The 15623-nt window shown below is 36.4% G+C and overlaps 1 non-coding gene and 1 pseudogene across 1 annotated transcript; both read right to left on the bottom strand.

The window, feature by feature from the left end:
- The window catches only part of LOC113850865, a 190798-nt pseudogene extending 176708 nt beyond the window's left edge, over positions 1–14090 (bottom strand).
- On the bottom strand, positions 9168–9272 carry LOC113851695. The gene has a single exon (XR_003502266.1). It is a non-coding gene; the product is annotated as a small nucleolar RNA R71 (small nucleolar RNA).
- Positions 14091–15623: the final 1533 nt, after the last annotated feature.

The following is a 15623-nucleotide window of genomic DNA, read 5'->3' as shown; positions in this document are numbered from 1 at the left end:
AAAAGATTTATCACAAATCCTCATCAAAATTTAAACAAATCAATGTAGTACTAGGGTTACCCTAGATTGTCTCCTGTGAACATTGGCTATTAATCTTCATTAAACATGTTGAAGGCATTAATTGAACAAACAATTAAAATGGGGGGTTTCGTGGTTTCAAATCAAAATAAAGAGCAACGAGCAAACAATTTTAATTAATTCAAACAATAGAAAACAGCAATCCTTAGTTCATCCACAAAGATTCTATCCTCATTCCACTCAAGATTTAACATTCATCCTCTCTCCCATGAATTAGGTTAATTTAACAAGCGAAAATCAACCTTATTGTCCTAACAAAATTACGTAATTTGCTAGGCTCTAATCTCTCATCCCAAAGTTACGCAACCTTAGAATTAAACCTAGGATTAAGCAATCCCTAGCTAAGCATCTCCTTAAAATGAATTAGGGTTAATTAAGCAATATCCCCCTCATTCACCATTAATTCAATTCAAGAGACAAGGAAGAAGTAATTCATGAGAAGAAAGAAATTATATTATCATTAAAATCAAGAAACTTAAGAATCCGTGTGAACTTACTAAGGATTACACAAAATTTAGCCCTCCATGGAAATGGGGGTCAAAAACGTAGTTAGAAAATGCAGAAAACTCATTAACATTAATATAAAAGCAAGAGAAAATGAGAAACCAAACCCTAGGTTGGAACCTTGGCTGTCACCCAAGGTTGCCCTAAGCTCTGGAAAATGTCCTAAATTTAGTAAAGAAGATAAAAGGTTCAAAAAGTGTAAGAACTCTCTACCCTAATTTGGTAAAAATCTATTTATACTAAAGTTGGCGCCCTCCAAAGTAATTACTTTCATTCTTTCATAGTAAACACGCGCAGCATCAGTTGGGTTTTGCCTTTCTGGAGTGATTACTATGAAAGTTCATAGTAACCACGCGCAGCACTGGGACATTTTGGACTCTCTGGAGTTGTCACTATGAACTTTGATAGTAACTATGTGCAGCACCTTTAATTTTGCATGCTCTGGAGTGATTACTATGAACTTTCATAGTAATCATGTGCAGGTTTAATGGATTCTGGGCTACTGTAGTTGTCACTTTAAGCTTTGAAAGTAATCACTTTGGTCCCTTTGCTGGAAGTGGCTTGCTATAGTTGTCACTATCAATCTTGAAAGTAGTTACTTTTACTTCAAATTCCTCAAAATCCAATAATTCTTCAAAATAAGCTTGGGGATTCCTGCAACATTATTCAAATGATCAAAACATGTAAAATAAACTATATAAATCAATGTAAATTAACCAAAAACTAAGAAATCTATATTATTTAGCCTAATTGGAATATTCATCTTATTTACACTATCTAAGTCTATTCTTTTCTATAAAAAGTAATAAATGATGTATAAAAATTTCGTAAAATGTGGATTCATCACTTTTCCAATAGGAATTGGATTTGCTTCTCTGATCTGAATTAGCAACCATAATTAGGGATTTCTTAGGGATAAGGGAACTTAATTCTGCAATCTTATGGTTCTAATTCTTAATGCAACTTGAAATTGAATCTCACCTAAGGGATTAGGGGGGTTTGGTTGATCGTTAGGGTCAATAAGTTAAGGGATTAACCTTTGACTAGTTATATGTGAAACTGATTGTCAATTAACCAATTGCTTGAATGTTCAGAGGGTTTAATTGAATTAATATTGATATTCTTGTGAAATAAATTCCTAACTATCCTTCATTTGTATTTCATCTCAACACAACTTTCATACTCTGTTTTACTGCAAGTATAATTCTTTGTATTGTTCTGGTTTATTGCTTTTATATGTTACAACCTTTCCAAATTTGTTTGACTCAACTAGTTTTTGATCTGAGAAGTGGTAATTGATTTCCTAATTCCCTGTGGAGATGATACTTGGATCTTAATTTTACTCATTACTTTATGATGAATACATATTTTGACTAATATTTTAATGTAATTTTAAACCAGTTCATTAGGAAAATGTGTTAGAAAAAGCAGAAAAACTCATAAAAATATAATGATTGAAGATTTTCTTTAAATTCATAGTTATTTTAGAAGTTGTGAGTTTTCTGTGTAGAATTGAAGAAATTTAATCTTGTTTTTGTAGGAATAATCTGAGCAAGGTTCATGGAAATGAAAGATCAATGGAAAGGAAGAGGAAGAGTAGCAATTCTGGACTCAAAACACAAGAATTATGGAATGCAAGCTGGGCGTGATCACTATTGTTAGTGAAAGTGATCATTCCATAGCTTAAAGGAGAAGTGGAGTCTGGGCGTGGTCATTCTTACCAGTGAAAGTGAGTGTTCCAGAGAGTTCTCAGAAGAATACGTTGTGCGTTAACACTCTTGCTGGCAAAAATGAATGTTCCAGAGAACCTCAATCTCAGCAAACTTCAGCGTGACCACTCTCGCTGGCGAGAGTGAGTGTTCCGGAGAAGACTTAATATTAGCGAGAAGCGCGTAACCACTTTTGCTAGCAAAAGTAGATGTTCCAGAGAGTCCTCAGCTTGGCAAGTTGAACGTGGCCACTATTGCTCTCGAAAGTGATCATGCACACTCCTCGACCTTCTGCGTTACCACTCTTATCAACAAAAGTGATCTTTCTAGTCCTTCAGAAACCAATTAAGCCTCTGTGTAGCCACTCTTATGGAGCATAGTGATAATGCCCAGAGGCGGGAATTCTATAAATAGCAGAAAAAGCTCATATTTCGGGGTCTTTTGCTCAATTTTTGCTTTCACTTCATTTTATTCGTTCAGAGAGAGAATTGGGGACGAACATAAAGCTCCAAGAAGAGGGATCGGATTGGGGATTGTTGAAGATGGATCTTCTATGTTTCTTCCCTTCTTCTCCTTCTTTCTCTTTCTTTGTTGCAATGTTTACTTAATTCTTCATAGTTAAAAGTTTATGGATCTTGAATTGATGTATTGATTCAACTTTTTCTTCTGAACTTTGAGTTCTTGGATTAATTGAGTTGTTAATTCTGCTATTCACATAATCTTTGAATGGGAATTCACTTGATTAATCAAAGAAGGACCTTTACCAATGGGAATTGGATCTGTTTCTCTAATTTGAATTAGCAACAGCAATTAGGGATTTCTTAGGGATAAGGGAACTTAATTCTGCAATCTTATGGTTCTAATTCTTAATGAAACTTGAAATTGAATCTCACCTAAGGGATTAGGGGGGTTTGGTTGATCGTTAAGGTCAATGAGTTAAGGGATTAACCTTTGACTAGTTATATGTGAAACTGATTGTCAATTAACCAATTGCTTGAATGTTCAGAGGGTTTAATTGAATTAATATTGATATTCTTGTGAAATAAATTCCTAACTATCCTTCATTCGTATTTCATCTCAACACAACTTTCATACTCTATTTTACTGCAAGTTTAATTCTCTGTATTGTTCTGGTTTATTGCTTTAATATGTTACTACTCTTCCAAATTTGTATGGCTCAAATAGTTTTTGCTCTGTGAAGTGGTAATTGATTTCCTAATTCCCTGTGGAGACGATACTTGGATCTTAAAATTACTCACTACTTGCTGCAATTCCTAGTGCACTTGCTAGTGTTTAGAAATTGTAACATCACTTGTTGCAATTCCTAGTTCACTTGCTAGTATTTAGAAATTGTAGAACAGTACCCTAGACCGGTTAGTGTTAAGAGTTATACATGAAGGATACTTGGGTCCTCTAGGCGGCCGCTCGAAATCATTTCTTCTATCTTTGTTCTCTTGCCGAGATTTGAAAGTTTCTCTTTTGTCAACATCTTTTGAATTAGACCCGTGGTCCATCCGAACTTGACTTCAGTATTCGGCCATCCGAATTTTTTGCATTCATCTTCTAGAACTTGCCTTGTTTCTTAATTAAACATGCATTGGGCAATTTTCCATCTAGATGATTGAGGCCTTCTTTTCACATACCCTTCCCCCCATCCTTGCACTTCATTTCCTTGTTCCCCACTTCTTGCTTTTGCCAAACTTAGTCAACAAAAATAATTCCCTTTCCTTAATAGAGGTATTTCTTTTGAGTTGCCTCAAGACTAAGTGCAAGAAACTAAGTTTGGGGTGTTGATTATGCTTGTAGTTGCTTGAGGACAAGCAATGTCTTAAGTTTGGGGTGGTGGACAGCATACATGTTCATAATACATGTCAAAAACAAAAAATGATTGTCAAAGTCCATGACATCACAAAAATATGAATGAATGAATGAAAAAGGAGAAAAGAAAGAAAGAAAAATATAGCAAGGCTTTTGAGTTGAAAAAGGATTTTCACATAAGGCAAATAAAAAAAATGTGGTGAAAGAGTGCTTGAACCTCTTAAGCTACATCATTTAAGGCATTCCACTCTAGTTATTGTATTAAATCACTCAAAAGAACTCCCTCCTCTTGAGTACCCACTTGATCTTGTGACCCTCCTTGATTAAATTTGAGCCTATCCTAACCCCATTTGTGACCAACAAAGCCCTCATGATAGGTGGTTCATTGTGTCTAGGCAAAGGAGATTGAGAATATGGGCAAGCCTATGATAGGGTGAGGCAAAATGCATGGATTGAGGGAAAACACTTAGCCTGAAAGGTTATTGAGTGATGAGTGAAACACCACTTTGTGAGATGGATAGTTTCTTTGCATTATGTGAGTCACATGAAACCTTGCTTGATTCTTTTGTTTCAATTTAGTGGGACTTTGTATGGAATATTTGACATGAATATGATTCCTCTGTTGAATGAGTCTATGGTTGTGAAGATGTTGGAAGTGCTAATAAAAGCATGAAGTTGAAATGAAATCTCTAAAAAAAATTTTGGATAAATCCAACCCTCTTCATTTAATTTGCTTGAATTTTGATTTGCTTGAGGACAAACAAAAGTTTAAGTTTGGGTTGTGATGAATCCACTTTTTATTATATTTTTACTTGCCTTTTTGGTGCTCCTTGATAGAAAAAATGGACTTAGATAGTGCAAATAATATAGAAATCACATTTTGAGTAAATATCATAGGTTTATTAATTTTTGGTTAATTTACATTTAATTACATAGATATAGATTGCAATTTTAATTGTCTTGATAATTTTGCAGAGTCCCCAAGTTAATTTTCAGATATCTTGGCCTTCGATGAAAGTTGCCCCCAAAGTAGCCACTTTTAGGAGCAAAAGTGGCAACTACAGCAAGTCTTGGCATTAAAGGTTCCGAAGTAGCTACTTTCAACCTTCAAAGTAGCAACTCTAGAGAGCTGCAGGGACGCCATTTGAGAAGCAATTTGCGCGTGGTCACTATTGTCTTTCAAAGTGGCTAAGCGCATCCAAAGTAGCCATTTTCAGCATGCAAAGTAGCAACTCAAGAAAGCTCCAAGACGCCACTTTTGGAACCAATTTGCGCGTGGTCACTATTGCCTTTCAAAGTGGCTACGCGCATCCAAAGTAGCCACTTTCAGCATGAAAAGTGGCAACTCCAGAGAATTGGCAAGCTTACATAAATATGCACGTGGATACTTTCAAGGCCCAAAGTTGACACTTTCAAAGGCAAAAGTGGACACTTTACTGACATGTCTTCCACTATAAATAGATTTTAGGAATTAGGGTACGGGGACTTGAACATTTATTTTTCTTAGATTCTCTTTGCCAAATTAGGACATTTTCTTTCCAGAGCTTTGGAGCCTTGGGTGACAGTCATGGGTCCATTATAGGTTTTAATTTCCAATTTCCTTTTGATTCTCATTAATTTTACATTAATGTTGCTTATGTTTCTGCATTTCTTTCTTTCATTTGTGAAGCCCATCCATATGGAGGGCTAAATTCTCTTGTAATTCCTAGTCAATTCACATGGTTCTTGAATTCTTGGGTTTAATGGCAATATTACTCTTTCCTTCCTTGGAGTTATTAACCCCAATCTCTGAATGAAATGAAATTTACATGAGAGGAACATTGCTCAATGAACCCTAAATTACCCAAACGAAATTCTAATCCAAAATTGCTTAATTTTGATTAATCTTTGAGATTGCTTAATCTTAGGGATAGAGATTGGAGCCCATTAAGATTCTTAATTTTAATTGGGATGCTAAAGTTAATTTACGCTTGATAGATTAACTTAATTCAAGGGAAAAATAGGGGATTATTGAATCATTTGAAAGATAGGGATAGAACTCATTAATTGACTAGGGATTACTCTTCTTAATTGATTGAATTTCACTAGTTTACATTTTGCTCTTGATTAAAATCTGGAAATTGACAAACCTCCCCCAATTTACTTGCTTTAAATTTTATGTTTACACTTGTTCGATGTATGTTCCCAACAAAAAATTCCTTGGAGACGACCTAGGACAACACCCTAGTACTGCATTCATTTCTTTGCATATTTGATGAAGATTAACGACAATCTTTGTGCATAACGAGTAGTGAAATTCATTCCATCAAATTGGCGCCATTGCTGGGGAATTTTTTTGGTGCTGAACTTATGTTGAACATGATTAGTGCTCTATTTTTGTGTTTTGCATGTTAGTGTGTTTGTTTCATTTTTTGAGTTTTTTGTATTGTGTTGGTAGCCATACGAATTTTGTAACATCCTATGCTTTGTGTCATGTCTGTAGTATATTAATGAGAAAAATCTGTAGTACTTTGTGAGCAGAAAGAAACCGTGTATGTACAGTAACCCCTAATGTCAACAGTGACATAACGCTGATAACATCGCTTACATCATTGCTTATGTCATCAGTGATCTCACGCTGACATCATCGCTTACATCATCAGTGACATCATGCTGATGTCATCGCTTGCATCATGCTGACATCATCGCTTACATCACACTGACGCTGACATCTTCAAAAAAAATTTCTATAAATAGGGGGGCTTCACATGAAATTTTCATTCCCACCCAAGGTTCTCGAAGGTTCTAAGGTCATATCTCGCCATTTTCTCCCATACTAAACCTCCTAAACTTAGATTTCTCTTCAGATCTGTGATTCTACGTTCGTTCTAAAGGATTTCAAGTAAGTTTCTCTAAGTTTGAAGTTAGATTTACCATTCATTTCTCTTCTTCTTTTTCTTATAGATATTCATGATGTTCTTAGGAAAAACTCCGTTCTAGAGTAAAAATCTTCGGTTAAATCCTTGCAAAAGCTCTGTTTTGAGGTAAGGGGGGACTCTACTTTATCATTTTGTTATGTTTATTACTTGTATTCTCGTAGATCTTGTCATGTATGTGATTATATGTGGAATAATCCCTGTTTTATGAGAAATAATCGGTAAAAAGTGAGAATAATTAGCTATTTATGTGATTTTATGATGAGTACATGGTGAAATTGTGATATTATGTTCAAATAGGGCATGATAAGGTATATTGAGGATGGTTTATATGATTTTATGATTTTGTGATATAAAATATACGAAGAGATGGATGTTTCATGTTTGAATATATTGTGTTTTATGTAAAAATGATGTGTATTGTGAATATGCCATGGTTTGATGTATATGACGAAAAGTATGTGGAAATATAATGAAAAATATGTGTAAACATGATAAATGGCATATGTGAACATGTGAATATGCTCGAAAGAGTATGAGATGGAAAAAGATATGATGTAAATAGTTACAGAGATACACTGGGGAAGTGGAAGATGGAGACGATATGGGATATCTTGGGGAAATGCAGGGTGTTGAGTGACATTCGGGATTGTGCGCAGAATATTGTGTTCGAATGCACCACATGGCCACACACTCATTTCTCAACTTGACTTCTGACCATTACCTTTGCTAAGGGGCCGTCTATTGCATGTGTTGTATCCGTATTGCATTGGGTCATCCGGCGACTATTTACATAGATGTGTAAGACCTCGGGATAGAGGCATCGGATAACTGTGGCCACAGGGCGCGGTAAGCGCGGATGAAAGTAAAAGAAATTGTGAATCTATGGAATATAATCTGTGTTGAGATGAGAATGTGCTATATATGACACTGTGATATGTAATGCCATGATGTTTTCTTTAATCGTGATAAGATGTGTGTGATGAATGTGTTATGTATGAGTGGTAGGGTAGAGACTCACCCTTACACAACATTTTTTAGGAAATCAGGACGAATAGTACCAGGCTCACAGTGCATGGATGGATGAGAACTGCTATAGGACTTAGTTATTTTGAGTTATGTAATGAATATTTTCAGTTCTATAGCATTCTTTTGGAACAATTGTTAAACTACTATTTCTTTTTATTGCTGATGAAAATTCTAGAATCTTTGTTTTTCTAAAGTACTTATGAATTAATGAAATTTTACTCTATGAACGTTATATAATTTCCATGTCTGTTTCTATTTAGAGAGTTTTTGAAAGAAAAAAAAATTACTCTACTATTTAACTTTTTATGAAAATTTATTATATATTGAGAAAAGAAATATAAGGCGTTACAAATTTTGTGGTCTGTTTCTGCATTGTTATTGCAAGATTTTCTACATCATTTCCTTCATTCAAGTGCTGCAATTTTTCAATTACTCACTTTCAATTTTCTGCACTCATTTTGCTACATATTACTCTCCTTTTCTGCATAATTCTGCAGAGAGATTTCAAATTGTTCTTGTTATTTCATTTACTCAATTTGCTTTTAATTTAGTTAGTTGATATCTAGTGCATGACCCGATCAAACCCTAGGGATTTGTATCCATTAGACCAGGAGATTGATAGGACTTTTCATAGGAACATTAGGACACATAGGGATCACTCTGAACCATCATCATCTCCTACTGCATCTTTGCAATCTGTGACATCAAATTCTGTTTACTCTTCTACATTTTCACTTGACTCTAGTTTTGGAGCAATGGCAGGTGATGAGAGGACTCTTGAGGAGCTAGCTGCACCGGATGTCATATACCAAACATTGTGCATCCAATATCCAGATGTGGACGCCCCTTTTGTTTTGAAAACTGGATTAATTCACCTTTTACCTAAATTCCATGGTTTTACAGGTGAAGACCCTCACAAACACTTGAAGGAGTTTCACATTGTATGTTCCACCATGAGACCTCAAGGTGTTCTGGAGGAGCATGTCAAATTGAAGGCATTTCCATTCTCTCTTATAGATTTGGCTAAAGACTGGTTGTATTATCTTCCACCTGGCTCTATTACAAGTTGGGACACCCTCAAGAGATTGTTCCTGGAAAAATTTTTCCCTGCCTCAATAAGAAAGGAAATATGTGGTATTAGGCAGCTGGAAAGGGAAAGTTTGTATGAATATTGGGAGCGTTTCAAGAGACTTTGTGCTAGCTACCCCCATCATCAGATAAGTGACCAGCTCCTAATCCAATACTTCTATGAGGGTTTACACCCAATGGATAGGAGTATGATCGACGCAGTTAGTGGGGGAGCCCTAGTTGACAAGACTCCCGCTGCCGCTAGAAACCTCATTGAAAATATGGCAGCTAACTCTCAACAGTTTGCTACAAGGCAAAATTCTCTCATGTCCAGGAGTGTCAATGAAATTCAAACTTCAGATTCACACAAGCTGGAACATAAGCTAGATGAGTTAGCTTCTATGGTAAAACAGTGGGCATCCATCCAAAAGAATTCTGCTTCATATACACCTCCACCTCTATCCATTCCAGCAATGCTTTGTGGGATTTGTTCATCTACAGATCACTTCACTGATAGTTGCCCCACATTGCAAGAAACTGAATCTTCAGAAGGTAATCCTCAAGCTTACACAGCTAATATTTATGCTAATAAATTCCCTTTTCAGCAGCCGCAGCAACAACAAAGCTGGGATTTATCTTCCAATAGATATAATCCCTGTTGGAGGAACCACACTTAAGGTGGGGAGGAAATGCACAACATCAAGGCTCTAGCTAACCATCCAACAACCATTTCCAACCGCATCAGGCTGGACAAAGCAAGCCATATTCAGCCTAACAACATCACCATCCATCATCTTCATCTCAACAGCACCATCAAGCATCCCCTTCACTAGCTCCTGCACCTCAAAAGAGTGAGTCATCTTTGGAAGACCTTATGAAGCAACTCACCATGAATAATCTCAATTTCCAGCAACAGAGTCAGGCCTTCCAACAACAGACTCAAGCAAGTATCAAGACCTTGGAGAATCAAATGGGTCAACTGGCTTCATCCCTAAATCAACTTCAATCTCAAGGTTCAGGCAATCTCCCTGCACAAACTGTAACAAACCCAAAGAATGTGAGTGTTATTACCTTGAGATCGATAAGGTGATGCAAGAGCCTGAAATGCCTAAGGAGAAGGATCATAGTTGCACTTTAGCTGCAGAAGGTGAAGGAGGAGAGATTAAGAGCCAAGAGCAGCATGCACCTATGCCCACACCATGTCAACCAAAAGTGGTAGACAAAGAGGAGAGGTCCATTCCTATTCCCTTCCCTCAAAGAATGGTTCAGCCCAGCAAGAAGCAAGAAGAGGTTGATAAAGAAATTCTGGATACTTTCAGAAAAGTTGAAGTCAATATCCCCTTGTTAGATGCTATCAAGAAAATCCCAGAGTACGCCAAATTCCTTAAGGACTTGTGCACTCATAGAAGGCAGCTAAAGGGTAATGAAAGAGTGAACATGGGGAGGAATGTATCAGCTCTTTTTGAGAGGCAAAAAACTTCCATGCCTAAGAAATGCAAAGATCCAGGGACGTTTACTATTTCCTGCATTATAGGCAACAATAGGATAGATAATACCATGCTTGATTTAGGTGCATCTATTAATGTTATGCCTTTATCTATCTTCACATCTTTGTCTCTTAGACCATTGCAGCCCACAGGTGTCATCATCCAGCTAGCAAATAGGAGCAGAGCACATCCAGTTGGACTTGTGGAGGATGTGTTAGTGAGGGTGAATGACCTCATTTTTCCAGCTGATTTTTACATCCTTGACATGAAAGAGTCAATGGATAGTGTTGCACCAATCATTTTGGGAAGACCGTTCTTAAAGACTGCGAGAACAAAGATTGATGTGCATGTCAGATCACTTACTATGGAGTTTGGAGACAGTGTTGTCCGCTTTAACATACTGGATGCTATGAAGCACCCAAATGAAGAACACCCTGTTTTCCACATTAACCATCTTGATGAATTAATAGATGATAGTTTGTCTGAATTTCTAGGAGGAGACTCTCTCCTTAATTTTTCTGATTGTGTAGATACTTCCAATTGTGAATCGTGTAATAGTTCTTCTCTGTGTGACATTTGTGCTGAGATTTCTGATTATTTGAATGCAAATTCTACTACTTTCAACGGTGATGAACCTGAAAATTCCATAGGATTAGAATGTGATGTATTGAGTACAACAAGTACAGTTGAATCTAACGCCTTTGGTTTGAATATTGCAGAGACTTTGTCAAATGAAAGTGTCAAATCACTTCCTTCTGTGGAGCAACCTCCCACATTGGAGTTGAAGCCCCTATCAGAACATTATGAGAAGCTCTCGGTCATTATTTCCACCAAGCTTGAAGGAAATCAAGAGGAGATATTGTTGGAAGTAATTAAAAGGCACAAGAGAGCTATTGGATGGACTTTAGCTGACATTCCTGGTATTAGCCCTCTCCTGTGCACGCACAAAATTCTGTTGAAAGAGGGGACTAAACTAGTGAAGCAGCTTCAGAGGAAAAGAAAGAGAAAGAGGAAGAGGAAAAGGAAGCCACAACTCCAAGAACTAGAAGCGTTGCACTTAGGAGCATATGAAGACTCAAGAACCTACAAGGAGAGAACCAAGCAGTATCATGATAAATTGATAGGTAGAGGAGAGTCCTGTGTAGGTCAAAAGATGCTTCTATTTAACTCATGTCTCAAGTTCATGACTGGAAGGCTGCGTTCCAGGTGGATTGGTCCATCCACAGTTACACAAGTATTTCTTAATAGTGCAGTGGAAATCAAGAGTGACTCCACTAACAAATGTTTCACAGTGAATGGACATCGCCTGAAGCATTTTTTGGAGAACTCAGTTCCCTTGGAGGAGATTGAAGAGGTGGATGTGTACTCCCCCATCATTTCCTTGAACCAAGACCCCTGTCATGAGTAAATCACTTCACACGTCAAGCTAGTGACATTAAAGAAGCGCTCTGTGAGAGGCAACTCGCACGTGAATAAGAATTTTGTTCTTTCCCTTTGCATTCTTTCAATTAAGTTTTTGTTTTTATTATTTTCATTTGCAGATAGATCTTTGATACAATTCAATTTTGTGTAAAGAATTTTCTGTGGACTCAGAATTTTTGCAGGGATTGTGGCAGCAGGAAACACTTTGGGTACTCATTCATGCTTGGTACAATTTGTTTTTCGTGAGAGTGGTCACTTTCATAGGCCATAGTGGTCATTTTGGCTCAAGGTAAGCATGTTTCTCTCTGTAGTTCCCACTTTTAAGAGTGAAAGTGGCTATAGTGAAAGTGGCAAGCTTATGTAAATATGCGCATGGATACTTTCAAGGTCCAAAGTGGACACTTTTAAAGGCAAAAGTGGACACTTTGCTGACATGTCTTCCACTATAAATAGATTTTAGGAATTAGGGTACGGGGACTTGAACATTTATTTTTCTTGGATTCTCTTTGCCAAATTAGGACATTTTCTTTCCAGAGTTTTGGAGCCTTGGGTGACAGCCATAGGTCCATTATAGGTTTTAATTTCCAATTTCCCTTTGATTCTCATTGATTTTACATTAATGTTGCTTACATTTCTGCATTTCTTTCTTTCATTTGTGAAGCCCATCTATATGGAGAGCTAAATTCTCTTGTAATTCCTAGTCAATTCACATGGTTCTTGAATTCTTGGGTTTAATGGTAATATTACTCTTTCTTTCCTTGGATTTATTAACCCCAATCTCTGAATGAAATGAAATTTACATGAAGGGAACATTGCTTAATGAACCCTAAATTACCCAAACGAAATTCTAATCCAAAATTGCTTAATTTTGATTAATCTTTGAGATTGCTTAATCTTAGGGATAGAGATTGGAGCCAATTAAGATGCTTAATTTTAATTGGAATGCTAAAGTTAATTTACGCTTGATAGATTAACTTAATTCAAGGGAAAAATAGGGGATTATTGAATCATTTGAAAGAATAGGGATAGAACTCATTGATTGACTAGGGATTACTCTCCTTAATTGATTGAATTTCACTAGTTTACATTTTGCTCTTGATTAAAATCTAGAAATTGACAAACCTCCCCCCAGTTTACTTGAATTAAATTTTATGTTTACACTTGTTCGATGTATGTTCCCAACCAAAAATTCCTTGGAGACGACCTAGGACAACACACTAGTACTGCATTCATTTCTTTGCATATTTGATGAGGATTAACGACAATCTTTGTGCATAACGAGTAACAAAATTCTTTCCATCAATGGCCACAGCTGGTTCCAAATTATGGATTGAGAGGGTTACTTTATCAAAGCGTTCCATGAACGCTCTAAGTGTCTCTCTTTTCTCCTGACGAATGTTGACGAGTGCCAAAGATGTCAGGGGGTGGAGCCGGCTGGTGGCGAACTGCAAATTGAATCGTCTGGTGAGGGTTACAAACGAATCAATGGATGAAAGGGGTAGCCTAGTGAACCAGCTGAGGGTAGGTCCTCGGAGTGAAGTGGGGAATATCCTGCACCATAAGGCATCATTTTCTGTATATAGAGTGGCCTGAGTTATGAAGATATCCAAATGTTTTCCAGGGTCTGATGTTCCATCATATTTTTCTATCGTTAAGCCTCTCCAGTTGTCGGGTAGCCTAGCCTCCAATATATGCTGAACAAACGGGCTTCGGTTTGCTACATCATCTCGATCAATCTGGGTTCCAGGTTGTCGAGTCACCTCTGGTTTTGCTAGTAATGCTGAGGACTCTCCCTGTTCTTGGGCGAGGGGTGTAGTTTGAGAGGGAGTGTGTGTTCTAATTTCTTCCCTTAAGTTGGCATTTTTCCTTCTCAATGTCGAAAGCTCAAGGGCATCTTTTTCTCTCTCCTTTTTCATTTCTGTCATCTCTATTCTGAGTTGCCTTAATACTGCAAAAAGGCTCTCATCACCTCCCCCGTCTATCAATATCTCAAGGATTGACTGGTTAAGGGTGGTATCTTCTTGCTGCCAGGGAAGTTCCTCCATGTTGGGTTTGTCCATCTTGTTGGCTTCTTGTCAGTACCATAATGATTAAAAGACGAGGCAATCGAGCCCCACGGTGGGCACCAAAATGTTCCTGGTTTGGAGACACTGATCTTCGGATCTCTGCTTGAATAGGGTGACATCCTTCCGTATATTGCTGACATTGCTTGACGTAGGGGAGGACACCTGCAAAAGGCACTTCGATGCTGAAGTCAGGATTCAGTTCTAAGCAAGAAATGCTATTTTATATTCAAAAGTCAACCCTTTACCTTTACCTCTTACCTTCATTTTATAGGAAATATTATGGACTAATGGGCCTCATGAGTCAGCCCTGATTACGGCCTTGTGTTTAAGACAGATAATAATCTGATTATTACCCTTAATCTTGGCCGAGAGGGTATTCAGCCTATTTAGACCGAGGGGGTACTCAGTTTCCTTTTTCTGTAGGTAAGACTGAGTGGTATCTTATTCGGTACAAGAATGATATTGTTAAATAAGATCCATAAAATATATAATTTTTTTAAAATAATGTAAAGTAAAGAAAAATAAAAATTACAATAAATAAAATACTAAATAAAATACATATAAAATAAAATGCATAAAAAATCCTCTTCTAAAATAATTTAGTAATATGAAGAAATTTATTAATAGAAGAATAATGTAACATAATTTTTATTTTCATAACAATCAAAAAACAAACAAACAGAAAACTAATAGAAAAATAATTTTTAAAAAATAATAGTAAAAGGGGACTCACTTGCAAAGGGCAAGGTTTCTTTTGGCTAAGCAAGGAGGATTTATTTTGGGAGGATTTTTCATTTTGACTCTCAATTTTTCAACATCAGTACAGAAAGATGTTTTTCCTCTTTTCTAATAAAAAATATACACATGGAGGTTGAAAGATATTGTGGAGAAGGTTACTGGTTGTGCAACACATATCCTGAAAAGGCAAAGCGAGATTCATTTTTCTGAAGGGGATTTTACCTTGGATCCAAGAACATTTTTTCTCTCTCATTTTGGTATTTCTTTTTTTCTTTCTCTCTGTGTCATTGGGGCGGTGAGGAAAGTTTCAAGATTTTCAATCATTCCAAGGGATTGCATATCATTTTCAAGCAAATTTCAAGATGGTTTGATTCTAACAAAATCAGTTAAGAACAGAAAGTGTGATACGACCAAATAAACTCCTTAAATTTTCTTTAATTATCAATATTTTTTTTTCACAAATATATATCATTAGTTAAACTATTTTGTTATTCTGGTCTGCTAAATGTACATGGCATCATCTCTTGATTTTTTAAATGAATACACATTAATACTTTTACTTTGAAAGATTTGATATAGATATTACATCCAAATTCATGTATACTTTTTTTTTCTTTTTTTCTTTTGTCCTTATTGTAATGGAATATATGCATATTTGTTTCTTATTCCATGAATCGAAAATGTGTTCACAAAAGTTTCAAATGGTCCAGAATAAATAAAAGGGAATATGTTATTAAAAGGAGGATCGAGCAAAGTCAAATGTCATGGAAATCTTAAGTCTCACTTTCA

This window comes from Abrus precatorius, unplaced genomic scaffold (assembly GCF_003935025.1).
Source record: "Abrus precatorius isolate BTA unplaced genomic scaffold, Abrus_2018 Scaffold9, whole genome shotgun sequence".
Classification (NCBI taxonomy): Eukaryota; Viridiplantae; Streptophyta; class Magnoliopsida; order Fabales; family Fabaceae; genus Abrus; species Abrus precatorius.
Note: the sequence above shows the minus strand (reverse complement) of the source record. Positions and strands in the feature narration are given on the sequence as shown.